This window comes from Cervus canadensis, chromosome 7 (genome assembly GCF_019320065.1).
Source record: "Cervus canadensis isolate Bull #8, Minnesota chromosome 7, ASM1932006v1, whole genome shotgun sequence".
Taxonomy (NCBI): domain Eukaryota; kingdom Metazoa; phylum Chordata; class Mammalia; order Artiodactyla; family Cervidae; genus Cervus; species Cervus canadensis.
This window is the reverse complement of record NC_057392.1, coordinates 35454209-35475871: the sequence shown is the minus strand read 5'-3', so window position 1 is coordinate 35475871 and position 21663 is coordinate 35454209. Positions and strand designations below refer to the sequence as shown.

General features: G+C 39.1%; 1 protein-coding gene across 15 annotated transcripts in view; it reads right to left on the bottom strand.

Annotated features, from left to right (window-relative positions):
• Positions 1-21663, bottom strand: part of GRAMD1C (GRAM domain containing 1C) — a 105088-nt gene that overhangs the window by 81942 nt on the left and 1483 nt on the right. For 10 of the 15 annotated variants that reach the window (XM_043474877.1, XM_043474873.1, XM_043474889.1 and 7 more), the window contains exon 2: positions 16604-16753. The exons of the other annotated variants lie outside the window; for them this stretch is intronic. The gene's annotated coding sequence lies outside the window, so the exon portion shown is untranslated. The remainder of the gene's footprint in view (positions 1-16603; positions 16754-21663) is intronic. 15 annotated transcript variants of the gene reach the window in all.

Here is a 21663-nt window from a genome sequence, read left to right as displayed (position 1 = left end):
CGCAGCACTGTTTATAATAGCCAGGACATGGAAGCAACCTAGATGCCCATCAGCAGATGAATGGATAAGGAAGCTGTGGTACATATACACCATGGAATATTACTCAGCCATTAAAAAGAATTCATTTGAATCAGTTCTAATGAGATGGATGAAACTGGAGCCCATCATACAGAGTGAAGTAAGCCAGAAAGATAAAAGAACATTACAGCATACTAACACATATATATGGAATTTAGAAAGATGGTAATGATAACCCTATATGCAAAACAGAAAAAGAGACACAGAAGTACAGAACAGACTTTTGAACTCTGTGGGAGAAGGTGAGGGTGGGATGTTTCAAAAGAACAGCATGTATACTATCTATGGTGAAACAGATCACCAGCCCAGGTGGGATGCATGAGACAAGTGCTCCGGCTTGGTGCACTGGGAAGACCCAGAGGAATCGGGTGGAGAGGGAGATGGGAGGGGGGATCGGGAGGGGGAATAAGTGTAAATCTACGGCTGATTCATATCAATGTATGACAAAACCCACTGAAATGTTGTGAAGTAATTAGCCTCCAACTAATAAAAAAATTAAAAAAAAAAAAAAAAAGAATAAGTTAACTGATTCAGAGATTCTCTAAAAAAAAAAAAAAAAAAATGCTTGCTCCTTGGAAGGAAAGCTCTGAAAAACCCAGACAGCGTATTAAAGCAGAGACATCACTTTGCTGACAAAAGTCCATGTGGTCAAAGCTATGGTTTTTCCAGTAGTCATGTATGGATGCGAGAGCTGACCATAAAGAACAGTGAGTGCTAAAGAATTGATGCCTTTGAACTGTGGTGCTGGAGAGTCCCTTGGACTGCAAGGAGATCAAACCAGTCAATTCTAAAGAAAATCAACCCTGAATTTCATTGGAAGGACTGATGCGGAAGGTGAAACTCCAATACTTTGGCCACCTGATGTGAAGAGCTGACTCATTGAAAAAGGCCCTGATGCTGGGAAAGACTGAAGGCCAAAGGAGAAGAGGATGGCAGATGATGACATGGTTAGACATTAATAGCATCACTGACTCAATGATCATGAATTTGAGCAAACTCCAGGAGATAACGGAGCACAGAGGAGTCATGCCAGTCAGACACGACTTGGCAACTGTACAACAAAACATACTGATGCCAATTATACCAAAGGAAAAAAAGTTCACACACACACATAGAAAAAAATGAAGCAAATATCTCAAAATAGTTTTCTCTGGTTGATAAGAAAACAAGGAATTTCACTTTTCTTCTTTGTATAATTTTCTATTTTCAAAATTTTAAAAACTCTTAAAATTTATAAAAATTGAAATTACACAAAAAATTAAATTTCAAAGTTTAAGTTGACATACAGAGTGAGATAAGTTAGAAAGAGAAAGACTAATATCATATAATACCACTTATATGTAGAATCTAGAGAAATGGTACAGATGAACTTATTTGCAAAGCAGAGATAGAGTCACAGATGTAGAAAACAATCTTATAGTTACCAAGGGGGTAAGAGGGTGAAATAAACAGGGAGAATGGGATTGACAAATAAACATTACTATGTATAAAATAAATAACTAACAAGAACATACTGTATAACCCAAGGAACTCTACTCAGTGCTCTGTGGTGACCTAAATGTGAAGGAAATCTAAAAAAGAGATGATATATGTATATGTATAACTGATTTTCTTTGTTATACAGCAGAAACTAATATAACATTATAAAGCAACTATACTGCAATAAAAATTATTTGTTAAAAAATTGAATAAGATAAATTGCATAATTTGAAAAACTATTATAATTTCAAAATTATTTCATTTTATTTTACACTGAAGGCAATGTTCATACTCTAGGAAGAAAACATTAAGTCTTTATCCATTTAAAAAAAATCTTATCCATTTTAAAAAGATCAAAAAATTGACATTTAACTGTATGAATTTATACAGTTTTATTTATTCATATACTTGAATGAATTTAAGGTATACAATGTATTAATTAATACACTTATATACTGCAATATGATTACCACTGTAGCACTAGCTAACACCTCCATCACATCCCATAATTATCATTTCTTTTTGTGGTGAGAACATTTAACATCTAGTTTCTTAGCAACTTTTAAGTATATAATATAGTACTATTAACTGTATAATTATAATCAGAATACTAAGTATCTGTCCTTAAAGGTCCCAATTTCCTCTTTCTCTAACATTATTTTCAAAAAAATAACAATCCTCTCACTCTAAGTAATTCAAATAGTTTTGGTGCATATTTCTACATGCAAACACAGTAAAATTCAATAAACTAGCACCTTGCAGTCCAAAAGTCTTAATGGCTTACACCTAGCTAATCAAAAATGATCTGGAGAGTCTCAGTTAGTATCTGTGGCTCACGCCATAATCTCAGAAGCGGATTTTTAAGGCAGTTTTGGCAACAGATTGGAATAAGAGAAAGTGAAAAAATAAAGAGTAAATTAATTTGGTACATTAGTCATAAAAGACTAGATTGTACTGTATCAAAAAGCAAACCCCAAAGTCTCAGTGCTTACAAGAACAAGAGTTTATGTCTTGTTTAAATGTAAATGAACAATGTGGGTTGGCAAAAGCCTTAGCTCCACACTGTCCTTACATAGGGACATATGCTAATAAGGGCTCCAGCATCCTAGGACAGGAAGATGGCAAATAGTGTACCAACTCTAAGGCCCCCTTCTAGAAACAACACACATCATTTTGTTCACATTTCACTGTATTAGAACATAAACGAAGATAGAATATATGTTCAGCCATATCTCAACAAATTAAGAGAAGTGAAATTATATAGAGTGTGTTTGACCACAATGAAATCAATCCACAGATCAATAACAGGAAGAGAGCACAAAAATCTCCAAACATTTGGACACTAAAAAACACATATCTAAATAATCCACGGATAAAAGAGAAAGCCTCAAGGGATATAAAAAAGTATACTGAACTGAATGAAAATGAAAATACAATGTATCAACATCTGTGGGTCACAATGAAAGCTAAGAAACAAATTTATAGCACTAAATGCAACACATTAGGAAAGAGGAAAAGTAATAATCTCATTGTCCAACTCAAAAACTTAGAAGAGGAAGAGCAAAATAAACCCAACATGAGCAAAAAAGTATATATGTAATAAAGATTACATATAGAACAGAAATCGATGAAACAGAAAAACAAAAACAAATAGAGTATCAATGAAAAAAGAGATAATTTTTTAAAAATTATCAGTGAAACTGGAAAACCTCTAAAAAGACTGACAAAGGTTAAAAAAAAAAAAACCTGGTGCAAGGGGCTACTGTCAATCCTCTCAAACCCTGCTGCTGGGGAATTCTCTGGCAGTTCAGTGGTTAAAATTCCGAGCTTTCACTGGCAAGGTTGTGGGTTCAATCCCTGGTCCAGGAACTAACATCCCACAAGCCACACAACCAAGGAGGTCATCTTAGTTCAGTTCAGTCGCTCAGTCGTGTCTGACTCTTTGTGACCCCATGAATCGCAGCACGCCAGGCCTCCCTGTCCATCACCAACTGCCAGAGTCTACCCAAACCCATGCCCATCGAGTCGGTGATGCCATCCAGCCATCTCATCCTCTGTCGTCCCCTTCTCCTCCTGCCCCCAATCCCCCCCAGCATCAGGGTTTTTTTCCAAAGAATCAACTCTTCGCACGAGGTGGCCAAAGTACTGGAGTTTCAGCTTCAGCATCAGTCCTTCCAATGAACACCCAGGACTGATCTCCTTTAGGATGGACTGGTTGGATCTCCTTGCAGTCCAAGGGACTCTCAAGAGTCTTCTCCAATACCACAGTTCAAAAGCATCAATTTTTCGGCACTCAGCTTTCTTCACAGTCCAACTCTCACATCCATACATGACCACTGGAAACACCATAGCCTTGACCAGACGGACCTTTGTTGGCAAAGTAATGTCTCTGCTTTTTAACACGCTATCTAGGTTGGTCATAACTTTCCTTATAGTTCACCACAAAACAATTAAAATAGTAACATCAAAGATCATTGATCACAGATCACTATAACAAATATAATATTGAAAAAGTTCCAAACTGTGACACAGAAACACAAAGTGAGTAAATGTTATTGGAAAAATGATACTGATAGGCTTGCTCAACACAGGGTTCATACAAAACTTCAATTTGTAAAAAATGTAGTATCTGTGAAATGCAAATAAGTAAAACACAATAAAACAAGGTATGGCTATATTCTAAAATTCAGATTTACACAAAGGGCCCTTTTCATGATAAAAACCCTCAGTGAGGAGGCAAGAATGCAGAGAAACTGTATCTCTCACACTTTGCTAGTGGGAATGTACAATGGTATAGCACTCTAGAAAAGCTTGGCAGTTCTGTAAAACTAAACATACAACTATTAGATAACCCAGCAATTGCACTCTTGGGCATATATCCCAGAGGAAAACTTATTTTCACACAAACACCTGTACATCAATGTTTACAGCAGCTGTATTTATCATAATAAAAAACTGGAAATAGCCCAGGTGTTCTTCAACGGATGAATGGTGAATTCATCCATACCACGGAATGTTACTTAGCATTAAAAAGGAATGAACTACTGGTACAGAAAACAAAATGAATGGATCTCCAGGGAAATATGATGAGTGAAAACAGCCAACATAAAGTGTTACATAACTACTATTCCCTTTATATAATATTCTTGAAATGACACAATTACAGAAATGGAAAACAGATTAGCGGTTGCCAAGGGTTAAGTAGGGGCAAGGGGAAGAAAGAAAGTGGTTGTGTCTATAAAAGGGTTGTAATCTATTTAAAAAAAAGATGTTTATTGTGATAGAAATGTTCCATAACTTGACCTTATCACTATCAATATGCTATCTATGACACTGTACTACAGTTTTGCAGGATGTTACCATTAGGGAAAACTTTTTAAAGCATACAGAGTCTCTCATTATTTCTTAGAACCAGGTGAATCTAAAGTTATCTTGGGACTTTCCTGGTGGTCCAATGGTTAAAACTTCACCTTCCAGTGCAGAGGGTACGAGCTCAATCCCTGATCAGGGAATGAAGGTCCGTGAGGTGCAGCCAATAAAAAAAACCAATTTTTAAAGGAAAAATAGTATTTATCTCAAACTACAAGTGGAAAAAAAAAAAAGAATTTTCGAAAAAAAGGGAAAGTTAGTAGGGATAGAATGAAGGTGTTAATTCTACGTAAGAGGGGGAAATGTTTAAAGTACTTATAATGCTGGTTCAGATGTCAATGGGCTTTCCTGGTGGCTCAGACAGTAAAGAATCTGTCTGCAATGCAGAAGACCTGGGTTCAATCCCTGGGTCGGGAAGAACCCCTTGGAGAAGGGAATGGCTACCCACTCGAGTAATCTTGCCTGGAGAATGCCATGGACAGACTACATGGTGGGCTACAGCCCTTAGGGTTGCAAAGAGTTGGACATGACTGAGTGATTAACACTTTCACACACTTTTTTCCAGATGTCAATACTCCACACCCTTATTTTTACTGACTATTGTTAGGCCACTTTACTACTTTACTACTTATTAATAAGTAACATCTTGATCAGAGAAATAATGTAATTAAAATAATGTAATGACTAGGGTCATAGAAGCTCACTCTGGTAGTTTGACATGAAGTTTTGGAGGGACTAACATGCTATTTATTTAATTTCTTTCTGCTCACTCATAAAGTATTAAATCCAAGTCCCAAAACTTCATGAAAGATGAACTACAGTTAGTCCCAGTTTCTCCCACCAACCCAAGCCCAAGTTTAGACAGATAAGCTTCCTTGTCTTCAACCTGACCTTCCACAGAGGGTAAAACTCTTTAAGAGACATGGCTTTATAAAGAGTTCTCAGTTCTAATTTCTACAAATTCAAGGCACTATCCCCTACCCCGGTGTGGCCATTAAACCTTTGGCTACTGAGACTAATGAACTCCTCAGGGCTGCCTTGGCATACATTCATGTGCTCACAAATCTGGTAATCAGTTCCCTCTTCTCCTTTAGCCCTTAGGTATTTCCCTTGATACCTGTGAGCCCAGAAAAGCATTTGATTACAAATATGTTTGTAACATTTCATCCAGAATTTCTAGGTACTTTGTAGCAAAAGAGCTTTTAAGTTAGATAGTCCTCTCTCCATACTGCCAAAAGTGTTAGTTCCTATTCTTTATAATTAAGTCTAAAAGTGTTCAGAGACATAGATATTTCAAATGATATCTTCAATTAAAATTTTTAATTTCCTAAAATATATTTTAATGCAACAGAAATTGGAAAATGAGTTTAATCTTTTCACCAATTTCCAAAGTGGAAACCCAAAATATCATTTTAGCTTGAAAAAAATTCAAGATATGTTGTAAAGGACAACGTATTACAGGAAGCCTCTTCTCCAAAGTTGCCAGAGTATGTTATAAACATACTAATTAATCCTCTTGGGCATTTTAAAACAATTTTTACAGTGAAACATTAATTAATCATCATGATGTACCTATAGACCAGGACTGTGACAAGTTTCATCCCCTACAAGTGGAAAAGTTCACCTGTGAATAACAATACTATGATCACACCATAAGTCAAGGACAAAGCACACAAGAAAGACTTCTGATTTCCTGTACAATCAGAAAAACTAGACCATGACCTAGAAAAAAATAAAATCCAAATATTTTAACTAAAACATAGGCATACTATTTATTTGTACGTGGGTTTCCCTGTGGCTCAGTGGTAAAGAATCCACCTGTGATGCAGGAGACAAAGAGACACAGGTTTGATCCCTGGGTCGGAAAGATCCCCTGGAAGAGGGCATAGCAACCCACTCTAGTGTTCTTGCCTAGAGAATCCCACAGACAGAGGGGCCTGGCCTGTGGGGCCTCAAAGAGTTGGACAAAACTGAAGCAGCTTAGCATGCATGCATATACAAGTGACAAATATTTTTAAATGTAAAACTTAATAGTAATGAAATACCAAGGTACAAAAGACTGCTTAATATTATAGTAACTACTTAACCCAAAGTGTTAATACTTGTATTAAAAAAAATCCAGTAAAGGATGTCATCTTATAAACCTACATAACAGAAAATCTCTTTTTCTACTCCCAATAGCTGTGAGCTCTGCATCACTAAGAGGTTTTACTAAATAAATGCTTTTGTTGCAGAGCTCTGTATGCTTTTCCTCTGGGACCTAACCCACGGGGAATACATCATCACTTTAGTCAGGAAAGAAAATAAGGGTTTTGATTTGGGTTTTTTTTTTTCTTTTGTTATATTTTTTAAAATTTTTAAAAATAATTTTATTTATCTCTTATTTTTGGCTATGCTGGGTCTTCGCTGCTATATGGGCGTTTCTCTAGTTGTGGAGAGTGAGGGCTACTCTCTAGGTGCAGTGTGCAGGTTTCTCGTTTTGGGGGCTTCTCTTATTGCAGAGCATGGGTTCTAGGGCACATGGGCTTGGTAATTGTGGCTCTCAGGCTCTAAAGCACAGGCTCAATGGTTGTGGCGTGTGGGCATAGTTGTTGCTCTGAGGCATGTGAGATCTTCCTGGACCAGGGATTGAAACCATGTCTGCTGCACTGGCAGGTAGATTCTTTACCACTGAGCCACCAGGGAAGCCCTTCACTATGTATTTTTCCTAAGGGCAAAGCACAAATATTTACTTGCTATTAACTTCATTTTAAATTTAATTTCTTCATTTCATATAATTTTTACTGTTACATTAGGAATTAAAAATTAATGATAAAACTCATCCCCCACATACTAGGATTCCTATGTTTGTAAGATGGAAATAAAAAATCGGTAGCTGGTGATTTCAGTATCTATTGCTGTGGTGATTTAATTTAAAGTCCTACTATCAGAAAGACACTTACTAGCCAGATTGTTAAGCAGCATAAGAACAGATAGATAGGGCCTAAAAGAAGTCAACCTGGGGGTGGGAAGCGGGGACAATAAACTTTGGTTCACTTTCGTGTAGCCTCTTGTTTTCACAATGTTTTTTCTTTAGGTGTGGGGAAGCATCAGAACAATTTTCCAATATGACAAATAGTATGTCTCCTTATCTAGAACTTTTCAGTCTTTTTACCACTGGGACAATGTTAAGAGAAGGTGTTCCCCATGTAACATACTTTCTTTCAGGACTGTAAATTATGAGCGCTTGCTAGCCATAACCCTCTTCCGTGATTCAAGACAGAGCTGCAATGCTATGGCCCAATGTCTAATTTTACAAGTGAAGCACCTGAGGCCAAACAGGTTAAGCAACATAGTCAAGAGCACTACACAGTGAGATCACCAGGGGCAGAGCACACACTCTATCCTAGGTGTTTTCTTCCTGATCTCCAATCCGTTTAATTGTATCATGTTACTCTCTAAATTCACTTTAGTTAGAACGCCATGTTTCTACTGCAGGGGGCACAGGTTTGATCCCTGGTTGGGAAACTAAGAAACCACATGTCATAGCTTTCCCCAAAACCCCCCCAAAATTTTTTCAATAAGGTAAAATTAAACATAAACTCACTACAGTTAGATCAACACAGGTAGTCAGGCCAGAATACACGAGGTATTCCACATGAGTGAATGTTTCAGATTCCTGGGGCTTAACTATCTACATACCAAAACTTTACAGAGTGAACAATCTTCTTCGGTAGAAACTTTCAAAGTGAAAAAGCCCAAATCTAGATTCCTCAGATGTTCTGGTGAAAGAGTTCTGTGCTTGTGCTCAGTCACTCCAGTCATGTCCGACTCCTTGCAACCCAGGTTGCAACCCAGGACTGTAGCCCGCCAGGTTCCTCTGTCCACGGGATTCTCCAGGCAAGAATTCTGGAGTGGGTTGCCATTCCCTTCTCCAGGGGATCTTCCTGACCCAGGGGTTGAACCTGTGTCTCCTGCATCTCCTGTATTGCAGGCAGATTCTTTACAACCGAGCCACTGAGGAAGCTCAGACACTGTTCTAATTCTTTGCTAACTACCAGGTCATGTGTCTCATGAATATTTTCCTGTTATGCTGTTGGTCTTTCTTGTGTTAATTCTGGATCCCTCAGTGAACCTTGCCATCTTACTGCACTCATTCTGATAGAGACAGAGTAAAGGGACAAAGTAGGTGATTAAAACATTAATCCCACTAGGGGATTGTAAGTAGAAAAAACATGGGAGACCCTTTAAGTTAATGATTACTCAGGAAAGCAGGTGTGCTTAACCACAAAATCAAGCAGGCTTGTTTGGCAACAAAACAATGCAAGGGAAGCAAGAGACATGCCCCAAACAATGAAACAATGATAGCAGGAGACTCACATCCTGCTCAGTGAACTCAGTAAGTCAAGACATGCTCTCTGCACACATATTAATAGGAAGCAATAATTTGTTGACCTAGCTTTACCATATAGGGACCAAAAAACTCCCCTACCCAACCTGGGAGAGGAACTGATGATGGAAGCATGACATCCATTCAAGAATGACAAAGAAGGTCTTTTCCCCCTCCCCACTTTTCCTCTGATTATAAAACTGTAGCCCAGTAAGTTCTCAAGGTGGCACCCTCTCGCCCTCCTGCCTATAAGCCTCACAAGTGTTCCTAGTCTAATAAATCACTTATCTATCACTTTGCATCTGACTGAATTCTTTCTGCACTGAGACATAAAGGACTGGAGCTCTTCAGAGTCCCCACCCCCATCCCACCCAAAGCACCACCCAATGGTTTCACATTTCAATTCAACCCCTACTTTATTGCCAGGAGAACATAAAAATGGCAACATGAAGTGAGTGGTGGAAGCATATGGATTTAAAATGGCAGAGGGGGAAAAAATGTATTATTTATTTTCCAGACTTCTTAACCTTCATTTTTAACAGTTACAGTGCTATATTAGAGTCAATGATCTGCACAGGCCTTTGGTTGTCACATTGAGAGGCTCAGGTTCCTAAACTCCTTGAGTGGCTCCTGTCATCTCTTGCTACTGTCCATATGTTATCACCAGATAATTCGGATCTCAAATAATCTATTCAACTACCCAATGGGAATCTTCTTATTTAGGCTTATTTTAAAAAAAATCAAAAATAAAGAAATCCCATATGAAGGCTTAGGGACTCTCCTCTTACAAGATCCATCAGTGTGAACTCTCATTTAGCTATTCAGGTTCTTTTTTGTTTCTACTTGCTTCTAAGTTGTTGACAGTCCTGGTTTCTGGATAGGTGACCTTTGGAAAGGTCAGTAAAACTTCTGAGATGTCATTTGCTGTTTAGTCACTAAGTTGTGTCCAACTCTTTGTGACCATGGACTGTAGCACACTAGGCTCTCCCATCCTCTACTATCTCCTGGAGTTTCTTCAAATTCATGTCCACTGAGTCACTAATGCTATCTAGCCATCTCATCCTCTGCCACCCCCTTCTCCTTTTGTCTTCACTCTTTCCCAGCATCAGGGTCTTTTCCAATGAGTCGGCTCTTCATATCAGGTGGCCAAAGTATTGGAGCTTCAGCTTCAGTATCAGTCCTTTCAGTGAATATTCAGGGTTGATTTCCTTTAGAACTGACTGGTTTGATCTCCATGCTGTCCAGGGGACTCTCTCGATAGTCTTCTCCAGAACCACAGTTCGAAAGCATCAATTCTTTGGCACTCAATCTTCCTTTGGTCCACCCTCAAATCCATACATGACTGGAAAAACCTTAATTTTGACTATATGGATCTTCATCAGCAAAGTGATGTCTCTGCTTTTTAATACACTGTCTAGGTCTGTCATAGCTTTCTTTCCAAGGAGCAAGCGTCTTCTAATTTCATGGCTGCAGTCACCATCCCCAGTGATTTTGGAGACTAAGAAAATAAAATCTGTCATTGTTTCCATTTTTTCCACTTCTATTTGTCATGAAGTGATGGGACCAGATGCCATGATCTTACTTTTTAAGTAAGATCAGTTAGAAAGTTCAGTTTTAAGCCAGCTTTTCCACTCTGCTCTTTTACCTTCATCAAGAGGCTTTTTAGTTTCTCTTACCTCTCTGGCATTAGAGTTGTATCATCTGAGGTTGTTGATGTATCTCCCATCAATCTTGATTCCAGCTTGTGATTCCTCCAGCCTGGCATTTCATATGATGTGCTCAGCATAGAAGTTAAATAAGCAAGGTGGCAATATACAGCCATGTCTTACTCCTTTCCCAATTTTGAACCAGTCCACTGTTCCATGTTCAGTTTTAACTGTTGCTTCTTGACCCACAGACAGGCTTCTCAGGAGACAAGTAAGGTGATCAAATTTTCCACAGTATATTGTGATGCACACAGTGAAAGGCTTTATAATTGTCAATGAAGCAGAAGTAGATATTTTTCTGGAATTCCCTTGCCTTCATGATCCAATAAATGTTGGCAATTTGATCTCTGGTTCCTCTGTCTCTTTGAAACCCAGCTTGTTCTGGAAGTTCTCAGTCAACATACCGCTGAAGCCTAGGTTGAAGGATTTTAAGTATAACCTTGCTAACATGTGAACTGAGTACAATTATATGGTAGTTTGAACATTCTTTGGCACTGGCCTTCTTTGGGACTGGAATCAAAACTGATCTTTTCCAGTCCTGTGGCCACTGCTGAGTTTTCCAAATCTGCAGACATACTGAGTGTAGCACTTTTAGGATTTTAAATAGCTCAGCTGGAATTTTGTTTGCTTCTCAAGTTATGATGGTTCTGGTTTCTAGAAAAGTGACCTTTGGAAAGGTCAGTAAAATTTCTGAGATGTTATATTTGTCTTTAAATCTATTCCATGTGAATTCATATAAAAATTGTGTTTACAATCATCATAGAGACTTAAATTGGGCCAAAGAGGACATTCAGCACTAAATCAGTGCTTCTAAAACTTGAATGTACATACAAATCACCTGGAAATCTTGTGAAAATGACAATTCTCATCCAGTAAGTGCAAGGTTGGGCCTGTGACTCTGCATTTCTAATCAAGTGTTGCCAAGTCTGCTGGGTCCATATACTAAAGAGTAGTAAAGCTTAGAACAAAGTTCTATTTTTCTCTTTCCTTCTATCTCTAAATTCTCTCATTCATTTGCTTTTTTCTTTTCTTGCTTCACCCTTTTTGATGCTTTAAGTCTGTCATGGTAACTATTTAGCCCTTGGAGTTATAAAGGCTTTCCAAACAATAACGTAAGCTATAAAACACAATGCAGAAAGACAAAAATACTACAACAGTCAAACTTTCTCAAAATGTGATTAAAACAATGCAATCAATATGGAGGACATATTCTTTTTTAGGATGTGCACTTATTTGTATATTTCTTAGCAACCAAATAGTTTCCTTAGGGATATGGTTCAAAAAATCTTAAGTTTTCTAACAGGAAGGAAGAATGTGTTATTAATGTTAAGATTCAACAGCATTCAATAAATGAGCTGCTAATTATGAACAGAATGATGGTGCTTAAACTGATCCTTATACCTATTAATGTCTTTTTTAGTCTACTCTGAAATTATGAGAAATTCTGCTCTCTAGTATGCCTGGTCAAGAGATGAGCTTTCTAATGAACTACTATTGGAACTACATATGCCTTAGAACCTTATATAAATTTCACTTACAGTGGCATTATACCAGATTGTATCAAATGGCTCATAACTGTCATAGGATTTAGCATGAGTCCTTTAAAATAATAACTGCAAGCATTCACATGGTAACAGAAATGTTCTTACGAAAGACTGTGCTCCTAATCAAGAAGAAGGAATCTCATTTTACAGTAGGGAAATTTGAAGCATATCCAGGATATGCAACCAGGTGAGCACAGTGCAAACAGAATATGAAACTTCTAGTTTTAAAACCTATCTTAAAATCATTATATACTACAGGTCAAACATTGTTAAACTTCGTTTTAGGTTCAGGAACCAATTCTTTCAATCAAATTTATGTAAAATAGCTGGCTTCTCAGTAACACTGAGAACTATAATCTCTGTGTAATATTAGTCTCTTGCCAATATAAGGAGCAACAATGTAAATAGAATCCATTTCTGTGGTGTAGATTTCTCCCAGGGAAACTGAAGCAGGTAGTTTCCAACTCCATCAAACCAGACAACAGTGCCTTCTAGTGGCCAAAGGAGAGTATAATCAGAAATGTCTTTGGGGCTCTAGATTAAAACTTAAATATCTAAAATGTCGGCCAAGAAGATCTACCACACGCTGGAGGTCAGGGACCACGCCCAAGAGGAGCTACCCCACGCCCGGGGTCAGGGGCGGCTGAGAGGAGCAACCCCACCTCCAAGGAGCAGCTGCTGCGCAGGCACAGGAGGGCTGAGAGGAGCTACTCCACGTTCAAGGTCAGGAGGGGCAGCGGTAAGAAGATACCCCTCGTCCAAGGTAAGGAGCAGCGGCTGCGCTTTGTGGAGCAGCCGTGAAGAGATACCCCACGTCCAAGGGAAGAGAAACCCATGTAAGACAGTAGGTGTTGCAAGAGGGCATCAGAAGGCAGACACACTAAAACCATAATGACAGAAAACTAGCCAATCTGATCACAGGACCACAGTCGTGTCTAACTCAATGAAACTAAGCCATGCTGTGTGGGGCCACCCAAGACAATCGGGTCATGGTGGAGAGGTCTGACAGAATGTGGTCCGCTGGAGAAAGGAATGGCAAACCACTTCAGTATTCTTGCCTTGAGAACCCCATGAACAGTATGAGAAGGCAAAATGATAGGATACTGAAAGAGGAACTCCCCAGGCTGGTAGGTGCCCAATATGCTACTGGAGATCAGTGGAGAAATAACTCCAGAAAGAATGAAGGGATGGAGCCAAAGCAAAAACAATACCCAGTTGTGGATGTGACTGGTGATAGAAGCAAGGTCCGATGCTGTAAAGAGCAATATTGCATAGGAACCTGGAATGTTAGGTCCATGAATCAAGGCAAATTGGAAGTGGTCAAACAGGAGATGGCAAGAGTGAATGTTGACATTCTAGGAATCAGTGAACTAAAATGGACTAGAATGGGTGAATTTAACTCAGATGACCGTTATATCTACTATTGTGGGCAGGAATCCCTTAGAAGAAACGGAGTAGCCATTATGGTCAACAAAAGAACCCGAAATGCAGTACTTGGATGCAATCTCAAAAACGACAGAATGATCTCTGTTCTTTTCCAGGGCAAACCATTCAGTATCACGGTAATTCAAGCCCATGCCCCAACCAGTAACGCTGAAGAAGTTGAAGTTGAACGGTTCTATGAAGACCTACAAGACCTTTTAGAACTAACACCCAAAAAAGATGTCCTTCTCATTACAGGGGACTGGAATGCAAAAGTAGCAAGTCAAGAAACACCTGGAGTAACAGGCAAATTTGGCCTTGGAGTACGGAATGAAGCAGGGCAAAGGCTAATAGAGTTTTGCCAAGAGAACACACTGGTCATGGCAAACAGCCTCTTCCAACAACACAAGAGAAGACTCTACACATGGACATCACCAGATGGTCGACACCGAAATCAGATTGATTATATATTCTTTGTAGCCAAAGATGGAGAAGCTCTGTACAGTCAGCAAAAACAAGACCGGGAGCTGACTGTGGCTCAGATCATGAACTCCTTATTGCCAAATTCAGACTTAAACCGAAGAAAGTAGGGAAAACCACTAGACCATTCAGGTATGACCTAAATCAAATCCCTTATGAATATACAGTGGAAGTGAGAAATAGATTTAAGGGACGAGATCTGATAGACAGAGAGCCTGATGAACTATGGACGGAGATTCGTGACATTGTACAGGAGACAGGGATCAAGACCATCCCCATGGAAAAGAAATGCAAAGAGGCAAAATGGCTGTCTGAGAAGGCCTTACAAATAGCTGTGAAAAGAAGAGAAGCAAAAAGCAAAGGAGAAAAGGAAAGATATTCCCATTTGAATGCAGAGTTCCAAAGAATAGCCAGGAGAGATAAGAAAGCCTTCCTCAGCGATCAATGCAAAGAAATAGAGGAAAACAATAGAATGGGAAAGACTAGAGATCTCTTCAAGAAAATTAGAGATACCAAGGGAACATTTCATGCAAAGATAGGCACAATAAAGGACAGAAATGGTATGGACCTAACAGAAGCAGAAGATATTAAGAAGAGGTGGCAAGAATACACAGGAGAACTGTACAAAAGAGATGTTCACGACCCAGATAATCACAATGGTGTGATCACTCACCTAGAGCCAGACATCCTGGAATGTGAACCCAAGTGGGCCTTAGGAAGCATCACTATGAACAAAGCTAGTGGATGTGATGGAATTCCAGTTGAGCTATTTCAAATACTAAAAGATGATGCTGTGAAAGTGCTGCACTCAATATGCCAGCAAATTTGGAAAACTCAGCAGTGGCCACAGGACTGGAAAAGGTGTTTTCATTCCAATCTCAAAGAAAGGCAATCCCAAAGAATGCTCAAACTACTGCACAATTGCACTCATCTCACATGCTAGTAACGTAATGTTCAAAATTATCCAAGCCAGGCTTCAACAATATGTGAACCGCAAAATTCCAGATGTTCAAGCTGGTTTTAGAAAAGGCAGAGGAACCAGAGATCAAATTGCCAACATCCACTGGATCATAGAAAAAGCAAGACAGTTCCAGAAAAACACCTATTTCTGCTTGATTGACTACACCAAAGCCTTCAACTGTGTGGATCACAATAAACTGTGGAAAATTCTGAAAGAGATGGGATACCAGACCACCTGACCTGCCTCTTGAGAAACCTGTATGCAGGTAAGGAAGCAACAGTTAGGACTGGACATGGAACAATAGACTTTTTCCTAATAGGAAAAGGAGTATGTCAAGGCTGTTATTGTCACCATGCTTATTTAACTTATATGCAGAGTACATCATGAGAAACGCCGGGCTGGAAGAAGCACAAGCTAGAATCAAGATTGCTGGAAGAAATATCAATAACCTCAGATATGCAGATGACACCACCCTTATGAACTAAAAAGCCTCTTGATGAAAGTGAAAGAGGAGAGTGAAAAAGTTGGCTTAAAGCTCAACATTCAGAAAACTAAGATCATGGCATCTGGTCCCATCACTTCATGGCAAATAGATAGGGAGACAGTGGAAATAGTGTCAGACTTTATTTTTGGGGCTCCAAAATCACTGTAGATGGTGATTGTAGCCATGAAATTAAAAGATGCTTACTCCTTGGAAGGAAAGTTATGACCAACTTAGACAATTGATGCTTTTGATCTATGGTATTGGAGAAGACTCTTGAGAGTCCCTTGGACTGCAAGGAGATCCAACCAGTCCACCTTAAAGGAGATCAGCCCTGGGTGTTCCTTGGAAGGACTGATGCTGAAGCTGAAACTCCAATACTTTGGCCACCTCATGAGAAGAGTTGACTCATTGGAAAAGACCCTGATGCTGGGGGGGATTGGGGGCAGGAGGAGAAGGGGACGACAGAGGATGAGATGGCTGGATGGCATCACTGACTCGATGGGCATGAGTCTGAGCAAACTCCGGGAGTTGGTGATGGACAGGGAGGCCTGGCGTGCTGCGATTCATGGGGTCACAAAGAGTTGGACGCGACTGAGTGACTGAACTGAACTGAACAAGAAAATATTATAAATATTATAAGTTATAAGAATTGCTACAAAGAAATCTTGAATTTAAGGCTAAAATGAAGATATAAGAAAGAAAATAAATTACCATAAAAAGCTTCAGTCACCACTCCAGTTATATATATTTGGCCCCTGTTCTTTAGCTGACACTATATCACTCTCATCCACAAGTGGAGTAGGATTTTCTCTAATTCTTCCTTAACCCAGTGGCAAAACTTGAATTCCTTTCGTTTATTACCTGGAAACAAGTATCAAACAATTTAAATTACTTACTGAGAAATGTTCATTTTAAAAAGAAAACAATAAATGCTCAAAATACACAAATTATTGTGAAAAGGGCAGAAAACAGTAATTAATGTTTTTGCTTCTGCAGTTCATATAGTCATACTCACATCACATATTTTCCAACCACTACTATTTATTAGGTAAATTAGTTTGTACTAGAGATTCAAAAATGAGTAAAACACAAAGTCCTTAGCCTCTAGAAGTTCAGTCAGCTAGAGTAACAATTAGACAGTAAAAAATAATAATAATAATAATAAATACAATGTAATGAGAGTAACCATTGGTTCAACCTCTTTGGAGAATAATTTGCAATGCAATTGGGTTTAAAATGGGTATAGATGTACTACAGTTCATCAATTTAATGTGCACATGAGGTCAACAAAGTTTCTAAGACAAAGAAAGTGGAAACATTCTTACTGCCCATTGGTAAGGAACCTGGTAAATTGTCTGATTTATACAAACAATGAAAGAAATAAAATAAATTAATCCGGTATCTCAACCAGGCACTGGCCTCAATGTATAGAGTGCTTATGGGCACATGCTAGCCATGTCCTACTCTTTTGCAACCCCATGGACTGTAGCCTGCCAGGCCCCTCTGTCCACGGGATTTTCCAGGCAAGAATACTGGAGTGGATTGCCATTTCCAACTCCAGGGTATCTTCCCAACCCAGGGATTGAACCAGTGTCTCCTGCGTCTCCTGCATTGGCAGGCAGATTCTTGACCACCAGCACCACCTCAGTGCTTAGGGAAAAGATTACATCCATTGCAAGATATGGGCCCATGAGGTGGTCACTCATGAAAGCAGTCACCATGGAGCTAAAAAAAGAGAGAAAAGTGAGGTGAAGTGGCATCTATTATAAGAGCACAAAGCTCCCCAGGACTCTTAAATGCCACGGCCACTACTGCAGCCACCACCTATGCCTCTTTGAACAAAATGCTGATCCTCGGGGTTACACTGAAAAGCACTCACAGAACCCGCATAGCACAGCAAAGGGTAACTCAAACTCAACTTACATGAGTGGGAGGGAGGCAGGAGAGAGAGGGGATACATGTATACATAGAGCTGATTCACAGGTGTTCTACAGCAGAAACTAGCAAAACTAACACAACACTGTAAAGCAATTATATTTCTATTTTAAAAAAAAAACAAACCTGAGCTCTGACCTAAAAAATAAAAAACTTAAGCTTGAGTTTCCTAAATTCTATGAAGTAAACACTGCCAGGGGTGAAGCCCCAAACCCTCGTGATACTGATTTGAGGTTCTCTGGAGGAGGAAATTTATAAATATAAAAAGATAGAAAGGACCTCCTCTACCCAACGTACATTCTCTAACCACCAAAAAAAGAGAAAGAGAGAAACACAGCTGTATACAGGAAGAAGAAACAAGTAAACAAAAAAATTGAAACAAGTCCACAATTTGACTCAGTTGGAAATCCAAAATATATTAAAATAATTTATACAACAAAATTCTACACCACAGAATTTTTAAATATATACAACTATTTTTTATTGAAACATAGTTATTTTACATTATTGTGTCAGTTTCAGGTATAAGGCAAAATGATTCAGTTATATATCTATATTCTTTTTCAGATGCCTTTCCATTATTGGCTATTATAAAATACTGAATAAAGTTCCCTGTGCTATACTGTAGATCCTTTTTGTTTATCAATTTTATATATGGCAGCATGCATATGTTAATCCCAACCTCCTAATTTATCTCTTCCTACCTCCCCACCCTGCTCTCCCCTTTGGTAACCATAAGGTTGTTTTCTATTTCTGTAAGTCTATTCCTGTTTTGTAAATAAATTCATTTATTTTTTTAGATTCTACATATAAGTGATATTGTATGATTTTTGTCTTTTTCTGTCTGATTTCCTTTAATATGATGATCTCTAGGTACATCCATGTTGCTGCAAATGGCATTGTTTCATTCTTTTCTATGTCTGAGAAGTACATTGTGTACATGTACCACCTCTTCCTTATCCATTTATCTGTCAATGGACATTTAAGATGTTTCCGTGTCTTGGCTATTATAAATAGTGCTGCTATGAACACTGGGGTGCATGTATCTTTTCGAATTAGAGTTTTCTCCAGATATATGCCCACGAGTGGGATTTACAGCATAGGTTTTGAATGAACTTCAACACCTGCTAAAATGCACTGACTGGCAAATATTCATGGCTTTAGTCAATACTGGGCTCAAACTACAGTTATCCCTGAAGACTTAAAGAACTAAATCTAAACAAGCTACTCTCTATAATCTTAGGGAAATACTCAACATTAAATGGGCAACAAATATGTATGTCTCACCTTAACTACCAGAACTACCTTGCCTAAATTCTCCCTGATCACGGAACACACTGTCCTAAAATATCATGCAGTGGCAAAGGATGCTCTGATCCAATGAGTAATAAATCTTAATCAAGTCTTTGGAGCTTGCAAGATGGCTTTTATAAAGGTGAGACCCTCTGTACTACCCTCAGCTCTACTTAAAACAGTTAACATAGCTCAATGTAAAATAAAACAAGGCCTTCAAAGATTGAGATTTATTATATAAGACCCAATTAATGAAAGAGTAATTATCTTTGTTTCTCCACTTAGTAGCCCAGTGTGGCCTGGTAAAGATGGAGTGAAGAATAGGGCCTCACAGTTGATGAGTGTGTCTCTGACGCCATGGTCCTACCCATGAAGGTGCCTCTGTCCAATACTATTAAAATTACTGACACCATTCAATCAGAAACTGATAAATATTCTGAGGCTGTAAGTTTGATAAGCATGTTCTGTTCAGTGACCTCTTGGTCACAGTTTGCCTTCACCTCCCGAGGGTCAAGATATACCTTTACCTGGCTACACACGGGGTATCTCAAAAGCCTTGCCACTCCATACAGCCTTTACAGGTAACTGTATCCAGGTCTCTCCAGGAGCACAGGATTGATGTTACATTCTCCTCTAAGGTCATTCTTTTGACACACTCCTTCAGGACATACAAATACTCATGAAAAGAAGATGGGCCATTGCTCCACACTCAGTATAAGGCCTGCTACTTTGGTTAAATTCCTGAAAACTATTTGGTAAACCAAGGGCGACTCCATCCCTGATAATGTCAAGAAACAACATTAAAACAAGTCCAACAGGGAACTATATTCAATATCCTGTGATAAATCATAATGGAAAAGAGTATAAAAAAATGTGTAACTGAATCACTTTGCTGTACAGCAGAAATTAACACAACACTGTAAATCAAATATACTTGAATAAAATAAGTTAAATTAAAAACACACACACACACAAATCCAACATCTTTTAGGTCCTTTTGGATTCTGGAGGTGATATATTAGTTGTTCACAAATTCTACGTAAGCCTGTTTATGCTGTTACTTGCAGGTCAGTCCACTCTGAACAGGGCTCCCTCCCAAAAAAGATTCTGAAAGTTGTCAAAATTATAATACAATAGACACTCCCAGTAGTGCTACTTCCTCCCCCAAACCAACACACAAGCACATAAATACACATACAAAGAATCCTTCACTGTAGATACTTTAGCAGCCTCTCTTCATGACTCCTGGAGACTCTGAGCCACTCATAATGCCTCTAAGTTGTCCACAGGCTTCTAATGCAACAAATTATCTCCTTACCCCTACACAACATGTCATTTGAACAGCAATGACTGATAGCACACTGGACCCCCCTCGAAGCAGAGGCTCTTGTAAGCTCTGAGCCTACCCTCCACATCGAGCTGCCCATCCCGGCAGCAGGACCTTTCAAGCTCAGCACAGCCACCAAGGTCTCCTTGCTGCAGGACAGAATCAAATCTGGGCCTTCCAACATATCCCACCTACTGGCGGGCATGGCCTTCCCTGTTCTCACTCCTTTGTCATTTGTAATGAGACAAGAAGTCACCCCTCTCTCACACCCTTTGAATACCTGGAGACCAATTTGGATTCAACTGAGTGAAAAGCTGTAGGAGCTCAACACTTTAAACTCCTATTAGTCTGATGGACAAACCTGCTGTTTGGTGGACAGCATCAATATCCCTCCACATGCTGGAGCTCACTGGAGACCACTACTTTTCATCCTTTAACCAGGATGTCCCTAATGAAGGAAAGGACCCAGAGGTCAGCAAAACTGACTGAAATGCCCACAGTTATCTTAACCCTGAATGCTTCAGCCAACAACTGGCTTTATCTGTGCATTTTTACAGACTCTTAGGCCATGCCTAACAGTGCACTTGGAATAAAGAACTCTCTTGTTTTCAGATACTCAAAATATAAATCAAGGTCACAAGTGTCGATACATACAATAAAGCCACAATAAAAGGCCTCGCCAGAACACTCTTTATCCCCATCAAGAGTTCCAGACGTTCCTAACAGTGGCCAAGGTACTTGTTTTATTCCTCAAAATACATACCATTGGACTCCTGAACAAGGTATTCAGTGGCACTTTTATTTTCCTTACTGACTTCAGTCTCTAGGCCTCATACAAGAGCCAGGATGGCTTACTTAAGTTCAAAATTCAACTAAGTGAAAAATGGTACATTCTAGTCATCAGTCAGACATCAAGTGTAAATTATAATGAGTCTCATTCAATTTTTTGATGTTTGCCTGATGACAGTTTTAAACTTCACCCCTTCTTCTCCTCCCTGTCTCTCAAATAGGCAAGTTGGTTAAGAAAAAAAAGTCTGGGTGCCCTTTCCTTTGGTGTAGATGCCAGAATCAAACAAAGCAACAATCTGTCCACACGCAGGAACCCTTGACCCCACCCCCTAACCACCGCAAAAGCCCAGAGCCAGCCTCATTTGCTTGTCCTTTCAAGTCACTTTGGATCTGCTTAAGAAGACTGTCCTGTTCTTCCCTCTTCACT